This window comes from Paroedura picta, chromosome 1, assembly GCF_049243985.1.
Source record: "Paroedura picta isolate Pp20150507F chromosome 1, Ppicta_v3.0, whole genome shotgun sequence".
In the NCBI taxonomy this organism is placed as follows: domain Eukaryota; kingdom Metazoa; phylum Chordata; class Lepidosauria; order Squamata; family Gekkonidae; genus Paroedura; species Paroedura picta.
In genome coordinates this window covers 147,723,939-147,739,462 of record NC_135369.1, presented here as the reverse complement: position 1 = coordinate 147,739,462, position 15,524 = coordinate 147,723,939, and the positions used below count along the sequence as shown (strand labels likewise).

Genomic DNA, 15,524 nt, shown 5'->3' with positions numbered 1-15,524 from the left:
CAGCATACCAGTGGACTTGACAAGTTTCCAAAACCCTTAAATTTTCCTCGCATAATGTTCACACCGCCAGTTGTGATTTCCCCATGGCAGATCAACATGGTAACTTAGGGCAATATATAATTTCCAGATGCATCTCACATCTAACTATATGTCTCAAAGAAATATTACATAGTTCATAATTATAACCAGAGTGCACATGCCTTGTTAAAAAACAGAGATATATTTACTTTCAGTTTCTCTAAGGAAGATAAATAAGGTATGTTAGGGCTCCACTGAAGAAGAAGAAGAAGAAGAAGAAGAAGAAGAAGAAGAAGAAGAAGAAGAAGAAGAAGAAGAAGAAGAAGAAGAAGAAGAGCTGGTTCTTATATGCCGCTTTTCCCTACCCGTAGGAGGCTCAGAGCGGCTTACAGTCGCCTTCCCATTCCTCTCCCCACAACAGACACCCTGTGGGGTGGGTGAGGATGAGAGAGTGCTGATATCACTGCCCGGTCAGAACAGTTTTATCAGTGCCGTGGCGAGCCCAAGGTCGCCCAGCTACTGCATGTGGGGGAGCGCAGACTCGAACCCAGCATGCCAGATTAGAAGTCCACACTCCTAACCACTACACCAAACTGTTAGACAGCAACATCTCCCCCATACACCCCTTTATCACAGCCCTCCCAGTGAGTCATGTTTTCTTTGCTAACCCTATCAAAAACTAGTTTACCACTATATAGATAATGCAACCTGCACAGAGACATGCATAACTGACTTAAGGAATTCACTGCCATAAGATGTGGCAGCAGCTTCTAGCTTAGGTGATTTTTAAAAGGAAGAGGGTGCCCATCTAGTATGCCCTTAGCTACAAATGGCTAAATGTACTGAGACACTGCCAGTAACTGGAGACAAATAACTGTGGAAAACAGGAAGGCAAAAGGCCTCCTCTGTTGTTGGTTTCCCGCATCTGTACTGCCTCTGAAGAGTTTGTAGTGATAGACCTTTCTCTGTGTTTGAAGTCCTGCTTGTAAGCTTGCCAAAAGCATCTGGCTGGTCACCAATGGGAACAGGATGCAGGAAGAAATGCACCTTTGATTCTATTCAGCTGGGACCTTCTTCAACTGTGCCCACTGTTTACACCTGTCCATATTATTGCTATGGTAAAAAAGGGACTGAATATAGGATTTAAGAACCTGTGGCTACTTTCCTAAGCTGCTAGAAGCTTGACTGGATGCAAACTGTTTTAAGGAGTCCTGTTCCATTTTCAAGTGAACTCACATGTGGCTATTTACGCTGAGTTCCAAATGTGAACAATAAGAGGGAAGAAACTGAAAACACCAAGTCATCAGTCCTTTGTAACATCTATACTAAGGTGACCAGATTGTCCCACTTTTGGAGGGACATCTGGGGGCACCTGGCAAATTGTACTTATGTTGCAAGTAAAAATATAAATATTACAATACTATTTTTGCATTCTATGAACATTTTTGTTGCTCCATATAGACCAAATGTTTAATCAAGACCCCCCCCCCCCCGGTGAATGGTGTCCCGCTTTACCAATGTTAAAATCTGGTCACCTTAATGCATACTATTCCACAATTCTGACAGGCATTCCATTTTAATTTCCCCACATAATCATTAATAAATTGTTAGTTATTAGCATAGGTAGATCACCTGACAACATTCCTCACCCACACACACACACACACCTTTCCCTGACGAAGGGTGCTTGCACTTGAAAGCTCACGCCTTGAATAAATCTTTGTTGGTTTTAAAGGTGCTACTGGACTCTGATTTTATTGTGCTACTTCATGCCAACACGGCTACTCATTTGAATCTATCCTTTCCCTACAGTACATCAAACAGAAAGACGGGTTTCAGTTTCATGTAGCCTATGTTTCATTTGGGTCTAATGAACACAGCTTGCTGTAGCTGAGAGAGCTGGGAAATGCACAGCACAGCCAATGGTCTAAGCGATCAATAACTGGTTGATCAATAACTGGTTGACAGATAAAATCAGAGTCCAGATCATACCCAAAGGGTACTTGGAGAAGCGTCACAAGTAAAGTGCCCCAGAGATCCGCCCTGGGGTCTAGCAATTGAGGACCTGTTCAGATACAATTTCTATACAAAATATAGTGAAGGTATGCCTTAGATCAGGGGTAGTCAAACTGCAGCCCTCCAGATGTCCATGGACTACAAATCCCAGGAGCCCCCTGCCAGCGTTTGCTGGCAGGGGGCTCCTGGGAATTGTAGTCCATGGACATCTGGAGGGCCACAGTTTGACTACCCCTGCCTTAGATTCATCCTCAATCTGTTGTCCTATGCAGATCCTAGTGGCATTTTCTGTACATTTCATTAACAACCCTGGACCCAATGGCAGGCCTTTATGTCCCACCAAAGGGATATTTCCTTGTCTTAAACCTCCATTAATTTCAGTTCAATTTACCTGCAAGTATGCATGCTGAGGATTAAGTCACCTTTAAAATTATTACTGCTGAATAAAATGAAAAACAGTCTGAAAGAGTAGGTAAAACTCTTTTCTGTATGGGTATACTGAAAGAAGAGCAAACGTCAAAATTCATAAAAGTTACAAGTCAAAATTTGACCTGGAATAACAGCCTACAGTTATTATGCATATTTGAGGGCAATTGCCATACTCCTAATCTGAAACTCTATCATTTTAAAACCTTGAAGCCAATTATAAACTATCTCTATATATGATTTTAAGTGAGTTTTGCAGATAATATTCAAGGAGGCAGTATCCCATACAGCAGAACAGTGGGGAAAGTCAAGTGCTGCATGTAGATACCAAGATCTGAATGTCATCTTACACTTTTGAGATTGAAACTGATTCAATTGAGATAAACATTATAGAGTGTGATACTTCATTCAGAATCTGTGATCATGCCAGCAGCAGCTGCCTGAGACCAGTTCGTTCAAAGGAAAGCAAGATATCTATTCAACTTTGGATTAAGAAACTGCAAATAAGGATTTGAAAAAAAGGGCACATTGAGCGTTGTTGGACTCAATGTGTTTGTCTATGAACTGATCTTAAAAAAAAAGAATTAGAATGCAGAGGGGATATCATTGAACTGTGTTATCTTTAATAATGTGTGTCAATGTTTCTTTGGAGGGCTACAGGCAAAAGATGAGCCCTTCAGTGATGAATGATATTTAAAAAAATATCCAATGTGTTTCATCAGGAATTTTAATGCGTGTGCAAAATAGGGCTTTTATATATGCTCTGTGGAATGTCTGTAAAGGTTCATTTTGTTCTCACATGCACACAAAAAAACAACAACCAAAGCACTCAATAAGATTCTTTTTATAAAAGCAACCTTCTATTTGAATGCTATTCTTTCCAGCTGGTATGCACACAGAGATTAAATCTGTAGGTGTTGGTAACTCCAAGTGCAGGCAAATTGTGGGGTCTTACAATCATATGAAGATAAACGGAGACTTCAGTAACCAGAAGATTTATAGATATTTAAAAATATTATACTTAACTATTATGTATTAATAGTTTGTTCTTTATAAGAATGCAAATAAGGTGTATTAATAAATATTAAGAAGAATATAAGAGTTTTAAAGAGAAAGACATATAAGGACATATGAGGTAATTTGCTCTAATTAATGTTATTTGTTCATGAAACTAGTCCTTCTGATTACATCATGACATAATTCAGGAGAAAAGAGAAACAAGATGCAACTTGAACTATTTAGGAAAGATCCCCTGACAAAATATATAGTGAAACATGTAGGGCCATTTCGCACGGCTTCAAAGTAGCAGAATGGTTGCTATTTGGAAACGCTACTAATTTGCCATAACCCACGACGTCGTAGACAATCTGCAACAATCCTGAAACCAATCAGCAAAAAGCGCTTCGTTGTGGCGCTTTCAGGGGAATCCAGAAAAGTGGATTCACCCTCCGGATAGCGATACACTCCTGCAACCAATCTGCAACAGTAGCGCTAAAGACCTGTGCGTTACCATTGTTGCTGGTTCTTCAAAGTCCCTCCCCCTGGCTCTCTCCTCCAAACTTCCGGCGAAGCGATCGCCATTTTTTTTTCTCCGAGCGAGCGGGGATAAACGCACCGGCGAGCCTCTTTCTGTTTAGAGGCTTCCCTGGCTTCAGTCCTTCACCTTTAGTCACTAAGCACAAACCACTGAAAAGCCCGTTTGCTGAAATAAAGTCCCTTTATTTTTTACAAATAAATTCAGCCAAAAATCGGGCCCGTGAGAGGGGGGGGGATTTTTTTTTTTTATCACTCGAGGCAGCGTGCAAACGATCATACAATCAAACGACAGCTCACATTAGGCAGCTGGATGGGTCTCTCCGTAGCAACGAATCTACCTAGATTCGTTGCTATGGGTCGTTTTTTTTTAAAAAAACCTTTCTTAAAGGGAAAGGGGCTGTTTGGGAGCATGCTAACGGCTGCCCATTGGCTGCTTGACGGCCAGGGGCGGGACGAGCTTGGCAATAGCGCTTCCTTTCTAGCGATTTCTGCCGAGACCGGAAGCCTGTGGGAAACGCTAAAAAACGCTACTGATTCCACTACAAAGGCAGGTATGCATAACGACAAATTCCACTATTTTAAATGGCGATTTTTCATTCCGCAAACAATTTGCAACAAAGATCCCTGTGCGAAAAGGCCCGTAGTGATCACGAAAATCTAAGAACTACTTTTCTAGAAAACAGAGTTTATCTGGAAAACCATTCTGGCTGACATCCTTGAAATGAAATAAACAAAAAGAAAACTCAAGAAAGAACATTGTTTGAAAACATACTGTTTAATGCCATAAGGTCTTTTTTTCTTGTTCTGAGGTATCTTAATTTAACCAAATGAGAACAAATATATACTAATTTAAGAAGGGCGAGCTGTGTAGAAGGTCCAGAAGTAAGCAACAAGGGTAAGGCTTCGACTCTGTGCAAGAGTATCTGCTTTGCATACAAAAAGTCTGCAGTTCAGTCCCTGATATGTCAATTCCGCAAGGGCAGAAAAGGCCGAGGCGGCATAAGCATGGGCGTGGGGCACCGCCATTCCGACCCTCTCCAGGGCCTGCTGCAGATTAGGGCCTCATTTAGCACGTGCTAAGGGTATATGGGGTGAACCAAGGCTTTTTTTTTTTATTTTGGAGGAAGGTGGGATTGCATGCCCACCCAATCCCACCTTCCTGTAAACCTGTCTGCCATGGCTGCATCCCCCAGGGGACACATTTCCGCAGCAGACCGGGTACCCCACTGAAATGTGACCTCATGGAGCCATTTGGCACTGAAATGTGCCCCCCGTGGGGGGACATAAAAGCTGTAAATCATGTAGCTCCACAGCTCCACACCACCAGCAACCTTAGGTAAAGGTAAAGGTAAAGGTATCCCCTGTGTAAGCACCGAGTCATGTCTGACCCTTGGGGTGACGCCTTCTAGCGTTTTCATGGCAGACTCAATACGGGGTGGTTTGCCAGTGCCTTCCCCAGTCATTACCGTTTACCCCCCAGCAAGCTGGGTACTCATTTTACCGACCTCGGAAGGATGGAAGGCTGAGTCAACCTTGAGCCGGCTGCTGGGATTGAACTCCCAACCTCATGGGCAAAGCTTTCAGGTGGCTGCCTTACCACTCTGCGCCACAAGAGGCTCTTGTGCAACCTAGAACCAGCAACCTAGAATGGTGTAAATCTGGCAATCAGCAGCCAGTCTGAATAGCAAGTTCAAGTTAGGGATGCCAGACCCACTTTGGGGCTGGGGGGTAACCTTGCTTTGGCACCTTCCCATTTTAGGGGTTGAATAAAGTGGAAGAATCCCCCCAGTCCACCATATCTGAAATTTGTGGAGCATTGTCACACACCACCATTTTCCCCACCTGAAACTCATAGGGCCAGCTCAAACGTCACCTGCCACCATCATGTACATCCAATCCCCTCACCTGAAACTTACAGTTGAAATAGACACTGCCCACCACATGCACCTTTTCCCTTTCCTTCCCACCCAAAATATGTAGAGCTGGCTATAAGCTCCGTACGTTTCTGTTGGTAGTGGGGGAGCAGGCACACCTGATATCGATGGGCAGAGTTTGCAGCACAGCCATTGAGTTTTGCCCAAAAGCCAGAGCATCACCTTCAACATGCTGATATCATTTCTATGTGATGTCAAGCTCCTGACTAAGTCCCAAATCCCCCAAAATGAGGCAACCACAATAGGTAGAAGGGGCGTTCTTCATGGATTTTTTTGTTAGTCATATCTAATATGTTGTTTGTCAGTACATTGCACTGCATGAAATAGAAACCAGGAGTAAGAACAATTTCCAATATTGTCAAGAATTCCTATTACTGATACTTATTTTCCACCACCACCATTAACAACACTGATGATGATGTTATCTGTTCAGTCATGTCCAACCCTTGGCGATTCTATAGGAAAGTTTTTGCCATACGTTTCTGTCAATGACTGCCTCTTTCAGTTGGTTCATGGCCATCCTACTACACTACTAGCGGTATTATAGGGCAGTGAGGCTTTGCACAAAGTTGGATATTTAAACCTTGTCAAGGCCTAGAAGAACAATACTTGGTGTGGAAAGGATGATTTCGGGTTACGGCAAGGATGCCTGTCACTCTGGTTGTAATGATTTCATCATAAAAGATGATATGAAATGAAATCAAGGCAAACACCAGACTGTTCTCTCCTGCAGCATCTGATTTATCACTACAGTGATATGAAGCTTAAGCAGAAAAGTCACTTTTTTAAAAGCAACAGGGAATGTTCTAGAGAAAAAAAGACATATTAATATTGTCTTTTTGACAAATGTTTGGGCAAGATGTATTAGTCAAAAATATTTCAACAAGAAAAATACTGTTTTTGAAGATTTTTGTACTGAAATCCTGGCAATGCAGCCAAAGGAAGATAACTGAGTGTGTGTTATGCTGATGAATCTTTAATATTTCCCGAGGCTATAGAATGCTAAGGTGCAGAAGTTGTACATGATCAGAAAACCACTGTTTTCAAGCAGTTCACAGAGTATATATGCATTTCTTATATGAGCCTTTTAAAATTTTGGGCTGTATCAACAGGGGCATCACATCAAAATCACAAAGATGTCATAGTCCCATTGTATAGGGCACTGGTCAGACCACACCTGGAGTACTGTGTGCAGTTCTGGAGGCCTCACTTCAAGAAGGGTACAGAGAAGAGTGACAAAGATGATCTGGGGCCAAGGGACCAAGCCCTATGAAGATAGGTTGAGGGACTTGGGAATGTTCAGCCTGGAGAAAAGGAGGTTGAGAGGGGACATGATAGCCCCCTTTAAGTATTTGAAAGGTTGTCATTTGGAGGAGGGCAAGATGCTGTTCCCATTGGCTGCAGAGGAAAGGACACACAGTAATGGGTTTAAACTACAAGTACAACGATATAGGCTAGATATCAGGAAAAAAATTTTCACAGTCAGAGTAGTTCAGCAGTGGAATAGGCTGCCTAAGGAGGTGGTGAGCTCCCGCTCACTGGCAGTCTTCAAGCAAAGGCTGGATACACACTTTTCTTGGATGCTTTAGGATGCTTTGGGCTCAACCTGCGTTGAGGAGGGGGTTGGACTAGATGGCCTGTATGGCCCCTTCCAACTCTATGATTCTGTGATTCTATGAACAGGAAACAGTTCCAGCAAAGGTCAAAATGCATATTTCGAAGAGTGGGGATGCGAAGTAGAGAAGTAGTGCACAGGGAAAAGGTTGAATACTTCCCCCTCTGTTCCCAATGATCCCAATGAAAAAGTGCTTCTGAGTAATTGCATATTGAACTGAGTCTAAGATCTAGTTTGTCTCTTAAATTTTCCTAACTCATTAGCAACTGGTTTATAACAACAATCAAGGTGAAGAACTATGTTTGGGAAGATAGCGACAATGACTCATGCAAAATTATTCACATTTGTAATAAATTATGTAATGCTACAAATAAACCAGATTATCAAAAAGAGATCATTATCAAATCATTTTGAAAGAAATGTTTTTGTGTTCTGTAAATAAAAACACTGTGAGGCTAGTTCTTTCACTACCCAAAGCATATACACTTGAACAATTTTATTTCCCCAAAAACAAATAAAGTGCATTATTATAGGGGACAAGGAAAGTAAAAGATAAAGAGGAACAGCTTCATACTTCATAGGCACTTGAAACTACATTCACACATTACTGCGAGATTTTGTGTTGCTGAACGAAGAACAACATTCCATTTACAATCTAGCCTAAGGAAGCTGTTCCCTAGATTTAAAACATATTTCTTAAAAAAAAAAAAAAAGCTTGACTCTTTCCCAATGTCTATTATGCTTATATTCAATAATGAATACTATAGAAATATTTCACAGTAAATTGCATGTGCTTGTACTTTCTTCCATAAATACTTCCTATTTCATAAAATAATTGTCCTTTCATCAGCCAGGTAGCTGATTGCTCAAATGCTGATGTCCATTCCATCCATGGTTACACAGTTTATCATGAAATCACAGTCGTTTTACCATACTGGCCACCAAGGGCCCATTTATCTCAAGATGTTTGAGTGAACAAATCCTTATTTAAAGTGGCCTGCCTGATGAAGCAGTCACTTGTCTGTTTTGTCACTGGTTCATCTCACTTACAAGTATACCAGTGAAGAGATGTGGAAAAAAAAAGGTTTCAGGGTAACCAATTTTGCTTCCTTTATCCTATTTTGCAGGTGATACCACCTTAATGGCTCTGTTAATATGTATTGCAAAACTTCTTGGTTACCATAAGAGTCAGAAAGTAGTGGCTGTGACCCTCCATAACCATCATTTTTTCCATGAGGAAATTGATCCTTGAAGTATGAAGATGAGTTCCATCCATCTAGCTATCTATCCATAAAATTCCAGGTAATCTCTAGACCACAGGTGGATGTTGGCAATCCTAGCATGAGGTAACAAAGAGTAACCAAATGGACATTTTCCAGACCGGCCAAATAGTAGAGTATCATCTGTACCCACACACATTGCTTGCTCTTTCTTTTCTGATGTGATTCTGGACCAACAAAACATGACTGCTTTCTGTAGAACACTAGTAAACTATTCTTGCATTCTGCAAGACTAAATCTATTCCTGACAGTTACTGGGAATTGTACCCTGCCCCAAAATGAGAGGATTATCAAAGTGCATGAAGGAAGAAGGACGATTTTAGACTTGTATTATGGGCAGAACAGGAACAAAAAACTGAAACCTGGCATTCTTGTAGTCCAAGACAAAGTAATAGCTTGAAATTGGACATTTTTGCTTGTCTCAGTTGAAAATCATGGCATGAACCTGACCTCATAACAACATCTAGCCCTGGAGCTGAAAGCAAACCATGCCACATCAATATAACAGGTGGTAGAAGCGTGTGGGTGTTTTAACTTTCACAGCAAGAGCCCACAGAGGGAGAGGCTGCAGTTTCATTCCCAAATGTATTTAAATCTTGCACAATGCCAGCTGTGTTTACTCGTGTGTATGACACATACATACTTTTGTCTCCTAATTTACCCCATTCACTAGGAGGTTGTTATTCAATGAGGAAGGAAAGGAGGCCGTTTCTCTCTACAGAACTCTGCATTTGAAATGTGTCCTGAAAAGTCAGCACCAAGGCACATGTGACAAGAGCAGAAATGTTGACTTCACATACAACACTGACAGAATGTATTTATTTCAACATGACACACCCAGCAATGCTTGAGAAATGTCAGATTTCAGGGGTTTAAAGTTTATAGAATGAAAAATATGTTTCAGTGCCTCACCTTATTTGTTTAGGCACTGTACACCGATATAAAGTTGAGTAGGTCATCAGGCAAACTTTTCTAAGTTAAAAGTGTCAGCACATTTTTAAGGCCAATATAGTTCTGGAACATTTATGGACATACTAATGAAACTATTCACGTTCTACATTGTTACTGAATCATAGATGCCTTCTACAAGCATTCTATTGTTGCAGTAAAAAAACAGTGATTATTTGGAAATTATTCTTACATTGCTCATAATATACCTTTTATGCTTTAATCCTTCTAAGCTTCTAAATATCAAATAAGAGATGCTATATAGATATAATCGCACCTGTCCTTCCATAATTCCCCCAACTTCAGAAAGGATGTTTGGGTGTGTGTATTGTTTTTGTGTTCAAATAATTCGATAAAGCAATTGGGGTGGGGCTGTGGCTCCAAGGTAAAACATCTCCTTGGTATGCAAAAGGTCCCAGATAAAATATCCCTAGTATCTTCAGTTAAATGATCCGGCAATAGGTAATATAAAAGACCTCTGGCCTCTGTCTGTGACCCTGGACAGCTGTTGCCAGGATGAGTAGACAATACTGATTCTGATGGACCAAGGGTCTGATTCAGTATGGCCTATTATGCACGGCTGCCGAAACGGCAATTTCGGGTCACATGGAAAACGTGGAGGGGGAAGACGCGAAGCAAACCGCTTACGCACGGGACAAGACGCAACGGCGGCAAAGCCCAGAGTAACCGATTAGGCACGCGGTGACCCTGGTGCTGATTCTGGTTGCGCCCTGGTCGCCCGGAAGCTCCGCATTCTTCTGCATTTCGCTAACGCGGCTTTTTCGGCAGCATGCACCAAATCTGCGGCTGGTTGCAGCTGGCGCTGTGCGTTATCAGTGATTTTAGGTGACGCCATTCCACCCCGAATGCGGACCTTCCCCTCCGTGCATAATGGGCCTATAAGGCAGTTTCATGTGTTCAATTACGACAAACTCACTAAAATGAATAACCTTTCCATAACCAGGAATAAAGGAGATCTCAGTAACAGTCTGGAAACTAATGATTTGTCTCTTTTACATTTCTGAATTAGAACAGAGAGAGAGACAATGACTTGATTTGATGCAAATATATCTGAACTGTAATGTACTAAAAATATAATATAGTAAAATGTCCCACTCCTCCTTTATTCTGGTTTAACAAGGAGAATCTACAACTTTTGAAAACTGTGTCAGGGGTTTTAGATCCTTCAGTTCATTTTGATCTGATTGATATGACTGATGTGACATTTATGAAACACTCGGCCAGAAATTCTAGCCTATCTCAAAGTGTGGTTAAGAAGATAAAATGGAAAAGAGAGGACAATGTAGACAAAACGAAATTTTAAAAATTATGGAAGGAACTGGGAGGACAATCTTGAAAGTGTATCCTGATTTGGGATAGTATCCATTTCTACTGACTTCCTTAATTTTAAATAGTTACCTCTTGTGTTATCTCCTGAGAAAAGCAGCTGTTCAACAATAACATAACAGATTTAAAACATGCATATTAAAAACATGTCAAACCTACCCAAGTTGTTTACCCTCCACCAAGATCCAGGAAGACTACACAAAGTGCCTTTGCAAAGGAGAAAACATGACATGTAAGGGCTGTGGGGACAGCTTCATTTATCTACCTCAGCATCAACCCTGCCTGCTCAAAAAAATGGTGGCAAGGGAATTAGAGAAGTGAAATGTAACTGTGATTGATGATGTACGAAAGCCATTCTTTTTCAGTTTCAGGCCATCATTAGCAGTATAGAGTTTTACACAATCACTTCCCTTATAGGGTTGCTGTAAGAATTACTAATGTGTGAAGTAGGTCTGTAGACCACAAACTAAATGCTAACCATTATTATGATGGGCTAATTGCACAGTCATTGGCATAAAACATGCCTAGAATGCACAACAGCATCTGAACTATTATCATAATGAAAAAAGAAATATTCTCTGAAACTTGGGCACTTAATCAATGACATTCAGGCACTGTAGCAAGGAATAGGATCATGTTCGACATCAAAATTAATTCCATCTTCTTGTACCCTGGACATCAAATGTGTGCCCCCTCCCCTAAAGGTCTTACATAGTTTCCAAAATACATCCATGGGGCTTAGGCAAATCTACATGAGTAGTAAATATAATACATGCACAGAAGCCATGGGATTGTTATGGATACAGAACCCAACAGATAGTCATGTATATGAAGAATGCATAAACTTTCTTTTTAATAGTTTTTGATATGATAAAAAAGAAGAATTAATACAGGTTTTATATATTTTAAGAAGATATTCCAGTATAGATAATATTGTATGATGTTTACTCCCCCACTGCCTTGGGCATTCAATTAAGTCCTGGGAGGATGGTGAGATACTTCTATAACCTTGTCAGTCCATTCCTCTGCAGAGTCTTCATGCTGGCAGAAATGAGTTCACTCACATCAAACTTCCTACTGGGAAGATACCAGAATGTCCCTAGGAAGGAAAGATCATGCCCATGCTCTGCAAATTCTGTTGATTCAACCCAGCATTTTATGTTGGATTACCAGATTCACATGACCCCTCACAGTGAACATTCTTCCCTATTCTTCTCTAGGGAATAGGCAAATGAAGAAGTTACACTTCGATATCTGCTAAATGATCATTCTGCAGAGATCAAACTGTGTGTGGCTGAATTTTTAATGGTTGTATATCAAGGTAGAGCCAAAATATTTTAAATCAATTTTTAAATTCACTTTTGTTTGTATCTGCCCCTCATTTGTCTTATAGCAATAAAGGTATCATTATCATTATAATTATGAAGATATAATATGATTGGTTAGGTAAGAGTACAGGCCCTGTCAGGTGGGACAGCTGGCTATTGTTGGAGGCTAATTTTGAAAACCTGTGAATATGGGAAACTGAACGGATATGGAGTGTCTTCACTGAGGATCCTTCTTGACTGTATCGGTGTGATGGACAGCACTTTGAAAGTCAGGTTAAAGTGCAGAAATCCCAGCAACAGTGAACGAAGGGTTAAGAATCTTCACTAGGCAAAGAGAGCCAGAGTGACAGGCTGCTCTGAGCACTCTTATTGGCTAACTCTGAGCACTCTTATCTCTCAGCACACAGATATTCTAACTGTGTGCTGAGAGAAAGAGGCAGTGAGGTGTTAACTGCCAATTCAGACCAAATTGGAAAGAGAATTCTTCTAAAGAGAGAAGGAGGATCCTTGCCCAGTTAGGAAAGATAAATCAGGAATGTGTGTGTGTGTGTGTGTGTGTGTGTGAGAGAGAGAGAGAGAGAGGGCTTCAGACTAAGAAGGCAGAGGGAAATTGGTTATTCTAGGAAGAAAAAGTGGAGGTACTAGGAAAGTCTGCCCACTTTCTAGGAGCCAGAGAGTTAAGTGGAACTCACAAAGACAACAGTAACAAATCCTTCCAAGTTTAAAAGAAATCTCAGCATCTGAAAGAAAAGCCTATGAACATCTACAAAGCCTGTAACTAAGAACCTGAAACTGTAAACTGTCTGATTTATATAGAAAAAACATGAATTCCTCCTTCTAACTACCCTTTTCCACTTTGTAAAATAAAATCTTTTCTTTATGGTTAAAAGTGCCACAGTGTCTTTCTTATGAAGTTATAAAGAAAAAGGGCTCTTCAACTTCCCCAAAAAGTTCTACAATAAAGCAAAACAACAACAATGACAGGGTGGGCCAGTGGGCTTCATTTTATAATAAAGAAACCATGCTACGACCCTTTATGCACGGCAGTAGCCACACCGGGCTGCTGCTGGGCATTGCCCAGCACTTCCCGTGTACTCATGGGGGAGGAATCCCCTAGAGTATGCGGGCTGCCTCGGCGTTGTGCGGGCACATGCACACACACGCGCAAAACACTGGGGCTGGAAAGCTCAACACGCGGCCTGGAGGCAGCAACAGCGAGGAGGTGAGTGGGAAGAGTGAGGGGAATGGGGCCCCCACCACACAATGGTGGGGAGCGGCATGCCGCTTTCCCACCATGATGGGGGTGGGGGGACTCCGACAGGGGCTTGCAGTGTCCCTCCAGGGACACTGTAGGTTGAGGGAACAGCCGAACAGAAAGGCCAGGCCCATGCCGAAAGGCCCGGTTCTTCCGCTTATGCACGGGGCTGGCCCTACCCAGCCTCCGCTGGCGCCTGCTAACATCCCAGGGAACACAGAAGATTCCACGTTCCCTTGTCGCAGGTCTTTTGGGGCGTTGTGCCAGATCAGGGCTGGGATGGCAGCAGCTGGGTGCATAATCGGAGCTGCCCTGCTGCTGCCATCCCGGATTATCAGCCCTGTGCATAATGGGTCTACAAGGGCTATTCAGTCTGTGAGGGAACAACATTTCATTTGGGAGGGGAAATTTACCTCAAAGTAGAGAGAGAACTGTCGTAATCTGTTTACTTTTGGTAAGCCATTTTAATAGCATTTTCTTTTAAATGAGCCTGTGTAAAAAGCATGTAGAATTATATCTGAAAATGGAGGTAAGATTCTTTAATATTTAACTCGTCTAACCAAACCAAACAAACCAACAATGTTTGTGAGGTGTACCTCTTGCCACAAAATTAATGATCTTATACAGGAAAGCCTAGGGGTTTTCAAGTGCACAGTTGTATCTGAGCTCAGAACAAGATCTTGATCTTCAGTCCATGGCAAGCCTATGCATTTATTGGGACATCTGATTATTATAGCAGAGTTTTCCCGTTCATGGAAGCACAATACTGAGTGCAATAAATAAATCTCCCAAGAAGTATACTGAAAAAAAATGATGCTAACATGTATTCAAGAAGATTCCGTTCATATTCAGGTCACAGTCAAAAGAATCTAATCTAAAGAGTATCACAAATAGCCAGTTAATCAGGCATCATATGTATGGAAGTATGAGGGCATAGTATTTAAAGGAGAGACCTGCTGCAGAGACATGTATCTCCATGGATGACCATGTAAAGTGAGGGAGAGGACAAAGCAAGTGAGAGAAAGAGAGTGAGAGAAGAGGAGGAGGAGGAGGAGGCAGCTCCCAGGTTAATGCAAAAAGAAGTATACCATTCAACCCATACACACTTAGATTGAGGCTATGCACCCCTCCCTCCCAATGTCTAGGCACGCTTAGTTGCTCACTCCAATAGTATTATCCATTATACTGTTTTTGCAACAGCCTGCATGTAAAATGCATAACAGCAGTCAAGTCTTGCAGTTATAAAGTATTAATGCATTGGAATGTAGGCAATTGTGTTTCATCATGATGGGTGATTCACAATTGACAATACAGATATTTAAGCTATAGTTTGAAGAAGTAGTTGTTTAGGAAATCAGTCGATGCACCCTTTAGGCTTTTGGATTTTTGTGATAATGTTTTACTACTTCTATATGTAGTACTCTGACTAATCTCTAAAGAGGTACACAGTACAGATATCTTACATTTTAGGAGCCATAAACATAGGGTACTTTCACACACACTAAATAATCCACTTTCAATGCACTATGTAACTGGATTTTACTATGTGAACACAGTCACTGAAGTGGATTGAAACTGCATTATTTAGCATGTGAGAAAGCCCCCAGAACTGCTGACACCAATATAAATTGTGAAACACCTGTGGCTCCTAAGTAAACTACTAGGAACTAATAATAAGTGGTCTACTGCTTCCAATATGTGTTTAGGTTGATAAGTGACACAATGACATTATTTACAAAATTGATTATAAGGGTGCTTTTAATTCATAGTTTAAATTCTTACTGAATTGAAGCATTATCCCTTTAATCCACATCCTGTTCA

The 15,524-nt window shown here is 41.3% G+C and overlaps 1 protein-coding gene and 1 long non-coding RNA gene across 2 annotated transcripts in view; one reads left to right on the top strand and one right to left on the bottom strand.

Annotated features, from left to right (window-relative positions):
* Window positions 1-9,777, top strand: part of LOC143822504 (uncharacterized) — a 78,984-nt gene extending 69,207 nt beyond the window's left edge. The window contains exons 3-4 of the long non-coding RNA XR_013226172.1: window positions 8,673-8,847; window positions 9,499-9,777. This is a non-coding gene — a long non-coding RNA (uncharacterized LOC143822504). The remainder of the gene's footprint in view (window positions 1-8,672; window positions 8,848-9,498) is intronic.
* The window catches only part of LOC143822494 (protein eyes shut homolog), a 672,231-nt gene that overhangs the window by 453,495 nt on the left and 203,212 nt on the right, over window positions 1-15,524 (bottom strand). The gene's annotated exons all lie outside the window — the stretch shown is intronic.